General features: G+C 31.6%; 1 long non-coding RNA gene across 1 annotated transcript; it reads left to right on the top strand.

Moving 5' to 3' along the window:
• Nucleotides 1-522: 522 nt before the first annotated feature.
• On the top strand, nt 523-1,922 carry LOC127117062 (uncharacterized). Its single transcript, XR_007801829.1, has 3 exons — nt 523-597; nt 755-1,376; nt 1,459-1,922. It is a non-coding gene; the product is annotated as an uncharacterized LOC127117062 (long non-coding RNA).
• The last annotated feature ends 15,148 nt before the right edge of the window (nt 1,923-17,070 follow it).

The raw sequence follows: 17,070 nt of genomic DNA, 5'->3' as shown, positions 1-17,070 counted from the left end.
GATTAAAAATAAAATAAATGTGTTATACATAGAGTTATTAAAAAAATGAAATAAGGAAAAGTAAATGTTAGTTATATTTTAATGCATTAAAAACAATAATTAACAAATAAAAGGATATTTTTTAAAAGAATGTTAAATACATTATCAAATAATAAAAATATAAAAAGTATTGGTTTTAAAAGTAAAATTGTTACGCGTCAAAAATTACTATATTTAAGGTATGAAATAAAAGTGTGGTATACTCAACAATAATTGTTTCTAATATAAAATTAATGAATTAGGCGAATAATATAAAAATAAGGAATATTGATGGCCAGCCTTTATGGAAATTGAGTAAACACTATTAGTGGTAGAGTATAACAATTAAAGTGTAACGTGGGGAGAGAATTGTGCAATAACGTATCAGTATTGCATTTAACATGGGACATCTGTTGTCCATCCGTTTTTAAGTGTGGATGGGCCCAAGACTAGAATATATAAAGAGCCATAGGGTTTAGTTGAGTGTATTTATTTCTCTGATTGAAAGAGAGGTCAATTCCAAGGTTGTTTGTCTTCTCCAAAAATGAAAAACAAACTCTTTCTAGAAATTATTTGCAGGTATAGAAACTTACCATCGACAATAAGTAGTGAATCGTTCTATGTGTTTCTTCTTGAGGAAATCGTTATATTTGTACATGCATTTTTAACTAATCTTCGTTCCGGAAGTTAAATATATGTTTTGATTATATTGCATGTATTTTGTTTGTCAATGCAGGTCATCACCTATTAAGGTCGGACATGCAGAAGATCTGAAAATCGATAAAGATTTTGCTGAACAGTCACAACCAACTGTGTAGTTGGAGAAGAACACCGACTTGATGGTAACTCAACAAAAACAAAAAAGAACTATGGAGTCCGATGTCTCTCACATTTCAATTTCATTCGATAGTAGCAGGTAAGGAGACTTTGTATAGAATGACATAAGGTATAAAATAGTTATGTGTTATTTGTCTGCATGGTAAAAAACAAATGATATGTTGTAGCTTAAGTAAGTTTTTGAGTGCTTGTTTAAAAAGAAGTGATGTGGAAATATCTATTTCAGAAATGGTGATGATAAAAACACCATTATCAGAAAGAATTAATAGTTACTAAACAAATGAGTTTTGAAACCGATAACAAAAAAAAGCGCTACGTTTTATTTTGTTTGTTAGGCTAAACTTGTTCCGAGGACAGGTTAGTCATGCATGTAAATTAATTAACGTGGCTTTTGTGATATGTTTTGTGAATGTCTATCCTCGGGTGGTAAGTCTAGCGAAGACTTTATCCTTCTCCCGGAAGTAGAATGCATGTGGCGTACGAGAATAAAATCGAGGAAGGCGGTAAAGAAAAATGTTTTGGTAAGTTACAATATAGATTTTCCATGGTTATATCTTCCTTGTGATTTGGGACATATAATAATGTAGTTTTTAATATTTGTAGCAAATCCCGCATGATGTGATAAGAAAATATTTGTTCACGAGACGTCGTTGGATTGACCTGCTACATACCGACACGGGAGAGAGTTACCAATGTAAACTCCACAATGCGGAAAGGAACAAATGTGGAGAAAATTGTATCTAACATGGAAGAAACGAATTTGCCAAGAAGAGAAAGATCAAAGGAGGATATACTTTGGCTTTCTACATTCGTTTTCCTCCTACGACAAGACTATTATGGCGAAGCATTAAAAATCATATGATATTGTGGATAGTAATGGTAACGTTTTGAGCTGGAAGAGATGATCCATAATGGCTTCAAATGCTCCAAAAATCACCACTTGTGCTTTCTAATTCGCGCTTCAATCTCCCAAAATTGTAACCCTTGTAAAAGTGTAGAAAATCCTCTTTTAAAGGCATCGGAATGGACCAGGACACGTTAGAAAAAGGCCCATAACAGTGACCATCGTGCGCGTGAAACCCTACATCGCGCGCGCAATGCAACTTTTAATGCCCTATCGCGTGCGTGATGGTGGATGTAATTATTTCTGAAGCTACACTCCTTTTTTTGCTCCTTTTTCACTTAAGTTTTCACCAAGTCCACGATTTGCACACTTAGTTATTTTCCTTCATTCTTTGGTCGTTCTTCCTCATATTTGCTCGACTTTCAATTGTTTTTCTCCAATTCTTCGATTAAAATCTATGCATTGATAGAATGTCATCTCCAAACAAAGACCATCACATAATAGCATATGGCATGGCATAGAACCCTTAATATAAAACTTAAAAAAAGGCCTGGAACCCTTAATATGAAATTATGATATTATTTTAAAACATAACTTTGTCTATTGTAACAATTAAACTAAGTTTAATATTGTGAAATGTAAATCTAATGACTTGTCCATCTTTAAACCTATTGTTTTTCAGAAAAATAGTCCAACTGTTGACCAACTCAAATGAGTAATGTTATTCAGTAGGATACCAAATCTGGAATTTAATCGGAACTTTAGCAGGGTCTATTAATATAAGGAAGGAGATATCTTTACACAACGGTTGATGAAGGAAGGTTGGACTCAACTTCTAAAAAGAAAATTGGCCATCTACGATATGAAGGCAAAAAAATTACCTACTATTTTTTAGCCCCTAATTAGGTATGTGCGAAAAAATTAACTTCTAAAAAGAGGAAGTAATACTGGAGGCAGAATATTTTGGTAATGATTCATGATGAAACTTATGCGCTGTCTCTTAGGATAAAATTAACCTACTATTTTTTAGCCCCTAATTGGGTATGTGCAAAACCTATATTATCAACCATTCCTATGATGTATGAAAAAATGATAAGTATCAAAAGGTATAACAAAAATGTCAAGAAAAGACTCATAGATACACGCATACACATTTTTTTACATATGAGTATATCCTTTTTAAATCTCTCGGTCATGATATCAGCAAAACCGGTGAAATAGTTTATTTTGGATGGAATGACATGTTTGTTAACATCACTCACGGATGTCCCTCTAGTGAACTTCGCCATATACTTGTGGCAAGGAAGCTTGAACACCAAATCATTAGCCAGAACCTTGAAGTTTGATATAATGTAAGTATGGTCTACCATTAACATTGTATTGAAAGCCGACAGATACGTTGTAGGCACAACGAAGTGTATGTCAGCCCTCTGTCAAAGAATGAAAGTACAAAGGCCATCAAAAACCATATTATTAACAACAAAATGAGTGTTCAACCTGAAAGGTAAGACGTCGGAATTATTTTGTCGCATTCAATGTTGTGATAACAAAATCAGATGTATCAAAAGAACATCATAAAAAAAAAAGAACATGATATGAAGTGAAAGAACTGTATAAGTAACAATTTGAAAACTATAAAACAAAAAGGTACTGAACTATGTTTTAACATAAGCATTGATGAACACAAAGGTTCTGAAAGTATGAAGTCTCCACAATGTAAGTCTTTAAAAACTCGTAATCTCACCAACTCCATACGAAATTACTAATATTCGGTAAGAAATCGTACATTTATACAAGATGCAAGAAATAAAGTAGTATTTAAGTGGATGATTAGCTTTAAAAAGAAAGTCAAAATGGACTAAATTACTCACAAATGACATATTTGAGCAAAAACGTGTGACATAGAAATAAATCATTTCAGATCAACAAATGGAGCATGTACTTCATAAAAAAAGACAACATACTCGGTAAGCAAACTTACATCTTTGTCAACAACGATCATTTCAAAGCGATCCTTGTTGTTCGAAACAACCGATCGTTTATGGTGTACGCTAACTACGACCTTCCAGATTTCTTTCATGTTGTTGATCTTCTTAAAAGGTCGAGCCATGAAGGATGGAAGGAAGAAAAGAAAAAAATGGAGGAACAATTGAGTAAAATAGGTTTGGAATGAAGGGTGAAGAAAATGGGAGAAGGAAGTGTTATGGGAAAAATAGTGTTTTTAGACTTCAAAACAAAAGTACACTTTTGGTCCTGAACATCTCACAAAATTTTACATGAGAAGACATTTTAGATTGCAAATCTTCTAAAATAATAGTATAAAATTGTTGTAGGCATTTGACAAATGCAAAAACAAAACGTATAGGCTGCAGATTAAATGAGCATTAGGAGCATGGTTTTTTCATGGGAAATAGGAATAAATTAATTGAAAGAATAGGAAGACAAAAGGTTTTGTTGAAACAACAATAGGCGCGTGTTTTTGAAGAAAAAAAAGGAGACGTGGAAGCATAGGAATGTAGAAGGTCTTATTGGTAATAGTCATAACATAATTTGTTCTTATACGATAGATGAAGGAAGGTACACAGTGTTACAAGCTATACCCGCTAGCCACTATTATAAAAAAAATAGGTTCGTTGAATAATTGGTGTATCTGATATATATATATATATATATATATATATATATATATATATATATATATATATATATATATATATATATATATATATATATATATATATATATATATATATATATATATATATATATATATATATATATATATATATATATATATATATATATATATATATATATATATATATATATATATATATATATATATATATATATATATATATATATATATATATATATATAAGATTGACCAGATACATAATTTATTCAATTAATCTAAAAAGTATTTTTTCTTATAATATTGATCGGATGGTGTATTAGATAGATCGTTGATATGGGGATTGGCAATATTATCTTTAAGTTGTAGGGAAAAAAGTGTACTACAACCAAACTTTATTTTACTAATTGAGATCGTCTATATAAATCAACTTTCGGAATAATATTTTATTCAAAATTATATTTCTATCTTGATTTATCTTATTTTAGTTTTATCAATAAGAATTGTATTTCTAACATTAAAACGTGTATTGTACATGTTGAGTTTTCTAAGAGTCAAACCAAGCGTATAAGTCAATGAGCTAGCTAGGGCAACTAGGGATGGTAATTTGACCCATATTTATTGGATACTCGTAAAAAATATTCATAATAGGTAGGGCAAAACCCTGCAAAATCTCGAGAATGAACACGAGTAAATACCCATTAAAATAAGAGAGTAGGGTGCAGGTACTAGTATCTTAGTACCCAACTCGCCTCATACCCGCTCAATTATATTTATATATTATCATTTATTCTATTATATAAAAGTGCATATCTATCAATTTAAAAAAAAATCACTATAAGTACCACACATTTTAATATAAATGTTTGTTCATTTTATAATTCAACAATAAAACCTTTGAATTTTTTAAATGTTGTTAAAATTTTTGAAATATTTGATGTTTCATAATTGATGAATTTATTTTTATTTAAAAGGCAGGTAATTGATATGAGTATGGATACTTAGTTACCCACATGTACGAGTACGAATACAACATTAGCTCACACGAATATGAGATCGGGTATATAATTTTTTTAAACATAAATATGAAGACGAGTTCTATAATATTATATCTAAACCCTACCAAGTTCATCCCTAGATGACTACCTCCATAATAATCTTCAAATATTGAATATGTTATCTTCTTATATTGTTAATACATTTTATAATAATATGAGATAAGGTTATTTCGTTAAAAAAAATGTGATTAAAGAACTTCTCTTTTAACAAGGGATTCACTCTATTTCTCAAATAAATGAGAAAAAAAATTATTACAAATGTTTTTGTTATAAAAAAATCAAATTCTATAAATTCTAACAGTTTCAACCAAAAACTTTAATAATAATAAAAAAAGATGCTATCGCCAAGAATTTAATAGGACTTATTTAAAAAAAACACTAATCTTTCTCTTGAATTAAATGTTATGTTTTTAAAAATTATTAATTTAAAAATAAATGTAATTTTCATTTTTAAAATATAATTTTGATTTTTATCTTCAAATTGTACAGTTTAATTGATATTTACAATTTATTATTTTTTTTCTTACATTTATAATAATTAGTATACAGTGATAAATAAACAAGATAATTTAATAAAAAATTTATTATCTAATTTTTATTATCAGATTTATTTAAACGGATGAAATAAACAAGTGTGAAGGGAATATCAAATAACAACCCTAAATAGCACTTTAAAAAGTCTATAAATATGAAATAATATGAAACAATAAGATGATCATCTCACATCAGAATTCAACATCTTCATTAGAAAACTTTATCCTATATTTCTTCAATTACCCTTCCACCCTTAAAGTTTTTAAAATATTTTAATTATATACTTTATTTATTTATTTATTATTAATTACTTTTTTGAAATTGGAAAAATTCTTTATCGAGAAAATATCATTAAAAAATTTTAATACGTATTTTTCTTCACTGAATAATTATATATTTATCGAATATCGTGGTTACAAATTTTCCGATAGTTTACCATATTATTATTGAATAACTTGATTATAAATTTTCTTTCTCATAGTTTTTCTTTTGTTTACTAGATAATTTGACTATAAGTTTTTGACAATGTTTTAATAATATTCTTTTTTTCAAACGTAATAGACAAAGCCATTGTTAGATAGCGTTGCAAACAAAACGGAAAGATCACACTTAAAAACATTGTCAAAAATAAATTTGATTTGGTTTTATTTATTTTTTTACTTTAAATCACGATTTTTGTTATTGTCTACATTTATGAAAAAATTACCTATAAATTATCTTTTCAATACTTTTTCAGAACCTGAATAATTTAGTAGAAAGATTTATGAAAAACTTAGTATAATAAACAACAATTTTATTTACTTTAGTCATGGTTTTTTAATGTATAAACTCATATTTGTTTATCTATAAATTATTTAGAATGCAATCTTTTTTCCTTTTTCTTTTTCTCCCGAAAAATACAAACGTATATTGAACATATTAAATAAATCGTAAGGGCGGAAGATAATTATTTGGATTTTAATTAGCATATTATGAGATTCATTCTCACTATTATTATTTGTTAAATGATATACATTGTTTAATAGGAGGCTCCCTAGTAAAAAAAAAGTAAAATAAAATAAACCATAGCCTTTTCTTTTATTATTATTATCTAAAACGGTACCCTAATCAATCAATATTTCATTGCACAGTTTTCAACATTATTGTCATCTTCTGTTCGAATGGTTTCTTAAGGATGAACCCAATAAAGTTTTCTCTCCTTAATTTTGTTTTTAAATTATTGTAACATATCATAAACAAACAAAAAATCAAAAATTATTTGCTAGCTACAAAAAGAAATATATTTGTTTTGAAATAATAAATTAAAAAAATATGATTTAACATTATTAAAAAAAATTATATACTCCCTCTGTCTTATAAAAAAAATATCTAATTTCATTTTTTCTTTATCTTAAAATAATTATCCCTTTTACAATATCAATTTATATTTATTTATTTTTTTTTAATATCATGTTTCTATTTATTAATTTTCACTTTATCCAATTTTTTAATTATAATTAATAGAAATATTCTATCAATGATATTAATTTTATCATCAAAATCAATACATTCAATCATATTTTTTAAAACCGTCAATTATTTATATAAGAAAATTGTTATGAGACGGAGGGGAGTATCTAACAAAATATAGATTATTGGAGTGTTGATAGAAATAATTTTAGATCCATTTCTCCTTGCCGTCATGTATGACGTGTGAATGACATGAAAATAACCTAATTTTATGAATTATAGTAAAAGGAAAAAAGAAGAAGAAACAAGAGTGAAAATAGAATGGAAAGGGAGGTCCCCATTGCTGAATTTAAGGGTGTGAGATAGGTGGTCGGTGACCCTTTTGCTTTTAGAAAAAGAGACAAAGTGGGCCAACAAAAGGGACCCATCAGCCTTAGTATAGCCCAATTATTATTTTTGTATTACAAATACAGAACTAAAACATTCAATTAGAGTTTGAGAATTTTATATGGCACCTTTTTAATTAGTTCCGACGTCTCCAGATAACTTTAAATTGATCATAATGTTTTTTTTATTTGAAGAATTTATTGAGTTTTCATAATGTTTTTTTTATTTGAAGAATTTATTGAGTTTTTAAAAATATTCAGTAATATGTGAGGTGTTAATTTTTTTTAAATACAGTAAAAATACCATTTTTATAATATTTTAAGTATTTGATTTTTTACTTGTAAAATTTGTTGTGTGAATACGTCACATATGAATTTTTATGTAAATTTTAGAGTATATGTATTTTATGTTTTTTTTTTGAATTTTTAAAAGATCTGTATATAACTTTGAGGTTAAAGGGAGTGTACTGTCAGTATAAAAAAGTATTACACTGATATCCAATCAAAATATTTTATATTGTCAAATCATAACAATATTTTAAAAATAAAAGTGTGATGTGACAGGATACATGGGTCTCATTGATTGACAATGTAAAAATACTTTACATTGTCATTGCATATTCCTTTTTCTCTATAACTTTTGCATTTTTCTCAAACTTTTTAAAAATATCTAGTGATATGTGGTAGCGGTTTTCTTAAATGCGGTAAAAAACAATTTTTATAATATTTTAATAGTCTAATTTTTTTATCTTTAAAATTTGTTATGGAACCATGTTATCTATTTTTTTTTCTTCAGATTTTAGATTATACGCAATTTTTATTTTTTTTCAAATTTTTAAAAGAGTGATACCTAATTTTATACATTTTTATAGGGTTTATCAAAATATTCCGTATTATAAAAGACTATTTTTTATAATATTTAAGTGTATGATTTTAACCTGCTGAATTTATTGCAGAATTTATTGTAGAAATATGTTAACCGCACATTTTTCTCACATGTTACATCATATGGATTTTATGTATTTTTATTAAAATTTTGAAAAATGCTATAAAAGAATATATCAGATTTTTTTATAACTTACCAGATTTTTATGAATGAAAGAAATTTTTTTAACATGTAACTAATAAAAAAAGTGTGAGAGGTCATTTTAGCATTACAAAAATATAGCGGGTGTTAGGTATGATTTTAGCGGCGTTAGATAAATAAAGGAATTTGAGAGACAAATGATTCCCCACAAACTAAATTTAGACAGACAACCTCAGAAATACATAAAGAAGTGAAGAAAAACCAAAAATAAGTGAAAATATGGAGTTTTTGAGAGTTTGGGTGAAATATGGTATTTGAAGATGAAATCAGAAAAATTGGTGAAAATGCTAATGATTTGTTGAAAGTTTTAATGTTTATGATATGTAGTAAATGAATCTAACAAGCTTTAATGCTAATTGAATGATTTCCACGATTCAAGAGGAAGTGAGGAGTGATGAATATTTGGTGCATGTATGAGCATAATGAAGAAATGAAGTGAAATTGACCTAAAAAGTAACTTATGAGTCAACTCTTGGAAGCATGTATCAACCTAAAAAGGTTATGAGACGACACATACTAAAGCGAATTCAAAATATTTCAAAAAAATTATGTACCATCCTATCTAAAACATGAGTCGACACATACTGAAAAAATTTTGAAAAATTCAAAATTTTGATTCTATGTGTCGACCTATACAAAAACGCGTGTCGACACATGATGTCCCCAAATTGAAAATTTTGACACATGTGAATTTGGGATGACTTTGGAAGACTCAACTTGACTTATGCATGAATAATTGATAAGAGACACATGCATATGATTGTTTTTCATGATTTGCTAGTCAATAACATGCAAACACACAAATGTAAGAATGAAATAGTAAAATATATAGATCACATGTGAAGAAGATATTTCGAATGAGGCCATTATAAACATTTAAATGAAACACACACTGGTTACACTTGAATTTTTTTGGAAATGAACATTGATAACATGTATCATACACACAATATATCATATACCTTTGATAAATAAACGGGTAAAAGAAAGAACTTACTTACAAAGCAAGAAAATGATTGATATGATATAACCTTACCATACGAATGATGGAGGATGCACTTGCGTTCCACAAGGAACTCTCGAATGAAAGTTGGAATAAATTCAAAAAGTGCCACAAACACCGACGAAAATGAACGCTCTTACCACTTTTCTCTTTGCAAAAGTACTTGAAAGTGTGATTAATAATGTATCCAAGAATCTCATTGACTTGATGATCATCCTTTATGATTGGACTTTCAATCTTGTTCAATCATGACAATCATTTTGCTCCTTCTCAGGTCTCGTCATCTTAGGTTGATCAATCCTAATTTGATAAACTTGAGTATGTCTTGTTGAAGATAAACCTACATCATGAAACACAATACCTTTTTCGACACTTCTCGGATATAAAACATTAATAATAATCAACACACTTTTACCAATTAACAAAGCACTAAATGTTGACCTCCTTGGTAACACTATACTTCTTCCTTGCCACAAAGTCAAAGCAATAAGGAGATGTCACCCATATCATGTCTTGAGCTTCTACAAACGAGATCTCATACTCTCTTCATAGAGCCAAGACATTTATCCTACAAGATCAACAAAAAGTTATAGGTACCCAATCTTCATTGGGTCCTTAAGGATTAATGAAACTTTGGTTGCATTTAGGAAACTGAAAGGTGTCTTTAGGAACAAAAAGTATCCTAAACTCGCACTTTGCAATAGTGTGATCCTTTTTGCAACAATAATGACAATATAAGTTGTGAGAAGATTTGCTTTTGCTATTAGAACCATTTTCAACAAAACTATACCTTCTATAAGGATTATGAGAAGGCATATCATATTTAGAAGTATCAATAGCAAAAGTAACCTTAGGTTGTAATTCCTTATCCAACTTAGCTTTAAGAGTTTTTGCCTATTTTTTCCAAATGTGACAAGTTTCACAACCAAACCATGAAGGTTTGTCATCCTCATTATTATCTTTTAGAATATCTACCATATATTGCCTAAGAGCTTCCATATTCTTTTCGTTTTCTAAAACTTTAGCTTCTAAGTGTGAAAAGATTCTTTTGTTTGAAGCTAACTTTTTGAAAGCGTCTACGGCTTGTCTTTGTAGATTTTCAAAAGATTTTTGTAATTGAGAATAAGATAAGTCATGAGTAGATTCAAGCTTATAATGACTTACAATATTCTTCTTGTTTTGGTTTTCCATGTAGAAAATCTTGGCCGATTCAACACTTAAATTCGAGCTTTCATCACTTGAAGAATCACTTTCACAACATAGACTCTTCTAGACTTGCTAGCTTTGTTGTGATTGCCTTTCTCTTTGTCTTTCTTGATCATAGAACACCCCGACTTATAATGACATATTTTTCCATAATTGTACCATGAACTTATAGGTTTAACCTTCTTATTATCATCTTCCTTTGAGGAATTAGATAGCCTTCTAGGTTTGCTTTGGTTCTTTACAGAGTACTTATCTCCATGTTTCCACATGTATCTATTAAACTTTTTGATGAATAACCCTATATCTTCTTCATCGGAATACTTGTCATCTTTTATTTCACAATCACTTTGCTCATTGTATTAGGACTTTGATCTTAAAGTATTTAGAGCAATAGACTTTTTATCTTCCTCATTGTCTTTACCTTTCTCCTTCTTTACCTTCTTCTCATGCTCATTTTCATGTTTTTCCAAGAAAGTGAGTTCTTGCTCATGTTCTTTGAATTTTCCAAACAAAGTATTGAGATCAAGTGTTTTAAGATCACTTGCCTCTTTGATTTCGGTGGCCTTAGGTTTCCATTCCCTATTAAGACACCTCAAAACTTTGTTACTAGCAATATAATCGAAAATAGGCTTACCTAGAGAATTCAATCGATTTATAATATGTGTGAACCTCTTTTACATTTCGGTTTGATCTCATTAGTTCACTCATGGGAAACTTCTAATGCATCCTACAAAGCTTTGTCGGTTTCACAATGGGAAACACAATAAAATTCATCAACATCGAGTGCGGATATGAGAATGTTTTGTATTTTCCAAACGTATGACCATAATTTCTTATCATTATTATTCCATTGATTTCCCGGTTTTTGTATGACGACGCCTTCACCATTGGTCATTGTAATTTCATTAGTACCATTGATGATGATGTACCATACTTTCTTATAAATCGAGTTGATATGGATACACATACAAGCTTTCCAATAGCCATAATTTTCACCACTGAAAATTGGTGCTCTATTGTACGTCCTTTTAGGTTCGGTATGAAGGAGAATTGCCATCCAAGGCGCAGCGGAATTTAAAAATTTCTCCATTTAGTGATCCTTACGAATGGGCATTATCAGTGATAGAATCGTTACCTCTTGTAACGATCACGAACGTTGAACGATGACAACGCCTCTACTCAGTCCACACGAACGGATTCCTTCAATCTCAGTGCTAGCTGCTATGAATGAAGGCTTTGAGTGAGAGAGAGAGAGAGAGAAACGAAATTCCAATTAGAGAGTGACAATGCTTCTACCCAAGGGTTCTATTTAAAGAACCACTTGTGTGAGCTTCAAGCTAAAAAGCCCACTTAAGTGTATTTTGGCCCATATCTTATAATATGCCCAAAATCACTTAAGCGTGTGGTACCTTACCATATTTCGTATTCCACTTAAGTGCACCGTACCTTACGATGTTCCTTAGTTACTCTATCTCTCATCAATCCGTCCTTTGTGTGTGACCCTGTAGGTTTTCACGACGTTGGCAATTATATTAAATCACGCATTTAACATAATAAACAGTGAGCGGTATCTAGCAACACATCACTGCTACCCAAGTCACGAAAATGTCACGTGATCTGACAAATCCTTCTATGATAATAATTATGTGTATAATTACCCTTTTGCCCTTATGTCTATATTGAACACAAGGCATAGACCGTGTCATCCTTGTCCAGTTCAATATTGGGCCCATAGACATTTATCCTGTTACGCAGGATGGGAAAATTCCATCTAGGTCACTCATGTCCCTCAGCATGCTTTGTGGAGTACCCATCAACTGTCTTTATGGTTATCCAATTACGGACAACGTTGGATCAGCAATAAAGCACTCGACTCTACATCTAGGGTCCATAGTGGTTTCAGGTCGAAGAGTGGTATACACCATTATCACCATGAGAATAACTTATGACACTTTGCATAACATTCTATATAGTATTCTCATAGCGGGTCAATCCAGTATAAATATTACTCTTAATATTCATACCTATGTCTGGGACTTGATAACTCCTTACCCATGATCCATGAGATGTGATCATCAGTCTATAAACATAATAGTCTACATGCTTTAATGTTATCCCACTTCACAAAAAAGCTCGACTACGGATACTTTAAGAATAGTGTCCTTATGTTTAATGTGATCTCTTGATTAAGTCATACTTGATACATTAAACGGACTAGCTATTCTAGGGACTTTATTAAACAAACATAATAAAGAAAAATCCTTTTAATTATTAATAAATAATTTGATACAAGTACCAAAAGTATTGGCCTCTAGGGCTTACACCAACAATCTCCCACTAGCACTAGAGCCAATCAGGCATAACCCTAATGCCCATAGATCTAGTATGGCCATCATGCTTCTGCTGTGCAAGAGGCTTTGTCAGTGGGTCAACAATATTGTCAAGTGTAGGTACTCTACATATTTTCACATCTCCTTTATCTATTATCTCTCGAATGAGATGATAACGCCTAAGTATGTGTTTGGATCGTTGGTGAGATCTAGGCTCCTTAGCTTGTGCGATAGCACCATTGTTATCACAATAGAGACCAATGGGATCCACAATGCTAGGAACTATTTCAAGTTCACTAATGAACTTTTTGATCCAAACAGCTTTCTTGGCTGCACTTGAGGCAGCAATATACTCGGCCCCGGTTGTAGAATCAGCAACTGTATCTTGCTTTAAACTTTTCCAGCTCACAGCGCCACCGTTTAAGCAAAACACATAACCAGATTGCGATCTAAAGTCATCCTTATCTGTCTGGAAGCTGACATCAGTGTATCCCATTACAACCAACTCTTCCTGACCTCCATATATCAAGAATGAGTCCTTAGTCCTTCTCAAGTACTTAAGGATATTCTTGACAGCTACCCAATGGGCATCACCAGGATCAGATTGGTACCTACTCGTTGCACTTAAAGCATACGAGACATCTAGTCGAGTACATAACATGGCATACATGATAGATCCTATTGCAGATGCATATGGAATCTTATTCATGCGATCCCTTTCTTCCTTAGTTGAAGGGGATTGTGTTTTTGATAGACACAGACCATGTTGCATAGGTATGAATCCTTTCTTGGAATCATGCATGTTAAAGCGTCTTAGCACTTTGTCTATGTACGTACTCTGACTTAGGCCAAGCAGTTTTTGTGATCTATCTCTATAGATTTTGATTCCTAATATATAGGCTGCTTCACCTAGGTCCTTCATAGAAAAGCATTTCCCCAACCAAGACTTTACTTGTTGCAGGGTAGGGACATCGTTTCCAATGAGTAATATGTCATCTACATATAATAACAGGAACACGATCATGCTCCCACTAACCTTCTTGTAGAAACAAGGCTCATCTTCGTTCTTGATGAATCCATATTGTTTTACTGTTTCATCAAAACGAAGATTCCAGCTTCTGGAAGCTTGCTTCAATCCATAGATTGACCTTTGTAACTTACATATCTTTTGGGCTTCTTCTGGTATGTCAAATCCTTCAGGTTGTGTCATGTACATATCCTCAAGAAGATTCCCATTAAGGAAAGCAGTTTTGACATCCATCTGCCATATTTCATAATCATGATATGCAGCGATAGCAAGTAAAATCCGAATAGATTTAAGCATTGCAACTGGTGAAAAGGTTTCATCATAGTCAACCCCATGAATTTGTTTATATCATTTTGCAACCAGTCTTGCCTTATATGTATGTACCTTACCATCCATGTCAGTCTTCCTTTTGAAGAACCACTTGCATCCTATAGGGTTAACTCCTACAGGAGACTCTACCAAGGTCCAAACTTGGTTTGTGTACATGGAATCCATTTCAGATTTCATGGCTTCTAGCCACTTCTCAGACTCGGGACCAGTTATGGCCTCTTGGTAGGTCACAGGCTCATCTTGATCCATGAGTAATACATCACCTTGATCTGTTATGAGATATCCATATCTCTCGGGTAGGTGACGTATCCTGCTTGACCTACGCTGGTCTTATTCTACTTGAGCTGGTTGCTCTTCCACAACCACTTGTGTTTCCTGCTCTATTTCCTCCATAGGTGTATCGATGCTTTGTGATTCTTGAATTTCTTCAAGCTCTACTTTCCTCCTACTGACTCCTTTGAAAATAAAATCCTTTTCTAGGAAAACTCCAGTTCGAGCGACAAACACTTTGCCCTCAGAAGGATTGTAGAAGTAATACCCTCTTGTTTCTTTAGGATACCCCACAAATAAGCATTTGTCAAATTTGGGCTCATGCTTAGTTGAAATTTGTCGTTTCACATAAACTTCGCAACCCCAAATCTTCATGTAAGACATATGTGGTTTCTTACCACTCCATATCTCATATGGTGTCTTCTCAACCTTTTTGGATGGAACACGGTTAAGTGTGTAAGCTGCTGTCAATAGTGCATGTCCCCAAAAGGAGTTTGGAAGATCGGCGTGACTCATCATGGATCGGACCATGTCCAATAGGGTTCGATTTTTTCTCTCAGATACACCATTCCATTGAGGTGTTCCAGGAGGAGTAAGTTGGGATAGGATCCCACACTCTTTTAGATGGTCATCAAACTCTAGGCTTAAATACTCACCACCTCGATCTAATCGAAGAGTTTTAATATTCTTACCTAGTTGGTTTTGTACTTCATTCTTGAATTCCTTGAACTTTTCAAAGGACTCTGATTTGTGTTTCATTAAATACACATAACCATATCTACTGAAATCATCAGTAAATGTGATGAAGTATTGAAAACCTCCTCTGACTGGTATGTTCAGTGGTCCACATACATCAGTATGTATGAGGGCCAAAAGATCATTAGCTCTTTCACCTTTTCATGTGAATGGAGACTTTGTCATTTTTCCAGTTAAACAAGATTTGCATGTCTCATATGATTCATAATCAAAAGAGTCCAAGAGTCCATCTTTATGGAGTTTGGAAATGCGTTTCTCATTTATGTGGCCTAATCGACAATGCCAAAGGTAAGTTGGATTTAACTCATTAGGTTTCATCCTTTTAGTATTAATGTTATAAATAGGCATTTCAAGATCAAGGACATATAGTCAATTGTTCGTTTGTGCAGTAGCATAGAATATATCATTCAAATAAATTGAGCAACAATTGTTCTTTATTATAAATGAAAAACCAAACTTGTCAAAACAAGAAACGGAAATGATATTCCTGCTAATTGCAGGTACATAATAACAGTTCTCTAACTGAATTATTAAACCACTAGGTAAAGTCAATACATAAGTTCCTACGGCTAAAGCAGCAACCTTTGCTCCATTGCCAACTCGTAGGTCGACTTCACCTTTTGCCAAATCTCTACTCCTTTTTAGTCCCTGCACATTTGTACAAATGTGAGAACCGCATCCAGTATCTAATACCCATGATGCAGAAGCAGATAAATTAATTTCAATAACAAAAATACTTGAAGTTGAAGTCTCTACTCCATTCTTCCTATCTTCCAGGTACTTTGGGCAGTTTCTCTTCCAGTGTCCGGTCTTACCGCAATGGAAGCAGGCGCCTTCTTTTGTTATGCCCCCACTAGGCTTCAAAGCAGCAATAGTGGGTTTGGGTTTGACAACTTCCTTGCCTTTCCCTTTATCATGTTTGAGGACAATCCTCATGTTTCAGTACCAATCCAGAAAATTTGTCCCAGACAATTTTTCCTTCTCAAGGATTGATCACAAGATGTTGTTAGAGGTGTTTGTTATCATGGTAATCTACATAAGGATTAATGAAAATATAAGTATCATTGGCATATTTAATTAGGCCTTTAATTAAATATGCTCCCACTATTTTACTCAAAACAAATGACCCTCATCATTTGATTCGGAAAATCCCGTTGGAAGATTTTCTAGTGGGTCGAGATCCATATTTCACTTCGTTCTAAGTCCGCGTAGGTGGATTACACAAAACTAGGTTATTTAGGTAGGAACTCCTTCCAGTTGTATCTCATACAACTCTCGAAAATTTCAGTTGGGTGAATAA

Source organism: Lathyrus oleraceus, chromosome 1 (genome assembly GCF_024323335.1).
Source record: "Lathyrus oleraceus cultivar Zhongwan6 chromosome 1, CAAS_Psat_ZW6_1.0, whole genome shotgun sequence".
Lineage (NCBI taxonomy): Eukaryota > Viridiplantae > Streptophyta > Magnoliopsida > Fabales > Fabaceae > Lathyrus > Lathyrus oleraceus.
The sequence above is the reverse complement of the archived record's forward strand: the minus strand, read 5'-3'. Positions and strand labels throughout refer to the sequence as shown.